This window comes from Echinops telfairi, unplaced genomic scaffold (genome assembly GCF_000313985.2).
Source record: "Echinops telfairi isolate 266 unplaced genomic scaffold, ASM31398v2 ScPeMD7_7458;HRSCAF=8496, whole genome shotgun sequence".
NCBI lineage: Eukaryota > Metazoa > Chordata > Mammalia > Afrosoricida > Tenrecidae > Echinops > Echinops telfairi.
Window position 1 is genome coordinate 24,771,995 of NW_022111358.1, and position 2,727 is coordinate 24,774,721.

At 48.3% G+C, this 2,727-nt stretch overlaps 1 pseudogene; it reads right to left on the reverse strand.

Moving 5' to 3' along the window:
* LOC101663939 overlaps positions 1-2,487 on the reverse strand; it is a 45,597-nt pseudogene extending 43,110 nt beyond the window's left edge.
* Between the last annotated feature and the right edge of the window lie 240 nt (positions 2,488-2,727).

A 2,727-nucleotide genomic window follows, 5' to 3' on the forward strand; every position in this document is an offset into this window, starting at 1 on the left:
CCAAACATTCGTCTGGTGCAGATGCACAGGGAAGCCTTCCTGAAAAGTTTTCTGAATTAAGAAGCAACTAAAAAGCCATACTACGAGGAGTCCCGGTGGCATAGAGGTTACCCATTGAGTTGCTAACAGTAAAAAGCCATACTAGGTAAAGTAAATAAAGGCTTAAAAAATAAAAGGGGTGGGTGGGGCGGAGGGATGGGAAAAGGGGGAGGGACAGAAACACGGGCTGCAGAGTAAACCAATGTCTGCTGCTGAACCGGTTCTGGTTTTCGTGTCTAGTGTCCATTAACACTTATGATCTCACGTTGATGATTGATGAGTTTTATCAGCCCCCTGCAGGCAAATCAAGCTTGTATGAGTCCCCATACAGAACCACAACCACTCTCTCGTACACAGCCACTCCAGGTCTAGGAGTCTGCTTCAGGAGTGAAGAGCCTAGACTTGAAAGGTGAACCTGACTCTCCATCATTGAGCCAGCCATTCACTCAACACTGCTCATTCACACACTGCTTCTTAGCAAGTCCTGGGCTCACTTCCTTGGACTTAGACGGGCACCCTATTCTCTTTTATGCTTGCAAGGCTTGAAGATGACCATACTGCACTTTCCCCTCAATCGATATAGAGTAAGTCAATGTTCCTTCTCAGCCACTGAAGATCTGTGACCCGTTGCCCTTTTTACTTTTAAACAACCTAAATAAGCATTCGTGTAAAGTTTTCATTACATCGTGCCACTCATTCTCACTCGCACCCACTCGCCATCTTGACCTCATTTGGGCATTTTCTGTGATTCCAAATGAAATCTTCACATTTTCTTTCCCGATTTAATGCAGCAGCAGATCCCATGAGCCAAGCTTGATGGATCAAACCTACCATCTGTATCTTCTGTTCATTGCCAGCTTCCGTAAGGTAAGCGAGGGCCCACACGGTATCTACCAATAAATTACATCTGTATGATGCATTAAACACAAAGAGCTGGAAGAATCTCCTGAATGGTGTCCGTTGGGGGGTCGGGGTGGGGGTGAGGTCTTTGTGGCGACATAAGTTGACCATAACCCAAGGAACATTTCTTAAGAATGTTATAGGAATAGATAGACTTATGAAGGAAAGTAAAGGTTTCACAACTCCAAGGCTTATGACATAATCTCTACACTAGGGCCCATCACCTGTAATAGTTCCCAATGCGCACACGGCTTGCTCACAAACATTTTGATGTGTGAATGAAGAAGTCTCAGAAAGAGTGGCACAGCATCGGGCTGTACTACTGAGTTTGTTCAGAGGGGCCAGATGCAATGTTTGCCAAGGCCCATGCAGCTTCAAGCTGTAAAGACGGATTACCGTCTCTTTCAAGACAATGGACGAAAATAGGCAATATTCCAGATTTTATTAGGTCATCAATTGGTGGATTTCTATCACTAGACAAAAGCTTCCTAGCTGCTTGAACTGCACTTAGTTGAATCCCTTGGTTATCACTTGAGGCATTTTGAACAGTAGCTTCGGAAGAGGTATTTTGCGCTCTATAATCACCATCTATATCAGTCTTCACAGATAGCTTCATGTGGTACATTCCTTCTCTTTAAGAGATGCTCATCTCTTGTATTCTTTCTTAATTCAACCACAACTTCATTTCGTAGTCTTCTCATCGTCGCCAAGTTGCGGCCTTTGTTCTTGAAATTCTTGAGCCGCTGGTTGTCCAGTTTCTCGTTTTCCCCCAACCGGGCCGGTGACCCTTTCCCCGGCCCGGGCTCGGGCCCACGGGATCTGCCCCAACCACAGTGCCCCACCGACACTCCCAGGAACCCGGCCTCCGTCTGACTGCTGTGGCTCGCCGGCCTTCTCCTTCTCCTTTCCCGCCCTAGCGCGACTGCAGCTTCAGCGAAGACAAGTGCAGGCCGGGCCACCATTCTCCTTTGCCTTGTGTTTGAGAACCTTGTTGATCTCCCTGCTGGCCATGTCATTGTACCTCGAAAGGCCTCCCTGTTGCTTTAGTGCAGGAAGCAGCAGTGTGAACACCACAATCAGGTAGGTGGGAAAAAATGTTGTGGGCTTGCTGTCCCACCCACGCAAGCACAGTAAGAGCCACGATCGTGGACATAAAGTACCTTTTAAGCTTTTCTTCCTCCATCATGAAGAGGCATTTCCAGGAGCCCACAGCTCAGCATCGGGGTTGTACCAGGTTGCTGCAAATTCCATGGAATCTTTTTGTTGCTCAGTGGTCCGTTGATTGGAGCCAAAAATTCTAGGCTCTAGAATGGGAACAAGGTAGACAGCCGAGCACAAAAAAACTGACCAAACAGATGGATCTAGATAGAAGCTCGTCAGAAACACCAAAGACACCGCACCCACACTGGCAGGTGGAAACCAGGCTCTTGCCCACCGGAGGACTTTGTCTGCCATCAGCATCACTTCTCCCCATCCGAGCAGTTGTTCTTCGAGACTTGCCGTCTTGGCAGCCAGCAGGTTGGTACTGCCATTACCACCCTCCGCCATCGTCCCTGAGTGCTGCCTTTGTGAGCATAAGGCACTCTCCCCCTGCCGTCAGCCCTCTAGAAACGCTAGCCTGTCTCACCTTGAGGGATATGTCCTTAAAGACAATTGAGGTACTGCGATCATATATAGAGTCATGAGTCATGGCCTGCCTACCTTGGTCGAGGGCCCCTGAACCAATTTTGTGAGCTCTTCTGTCTAGGGCAGGGGCTCTCAATACAGCTCCTCATGCTGTGGTGACCC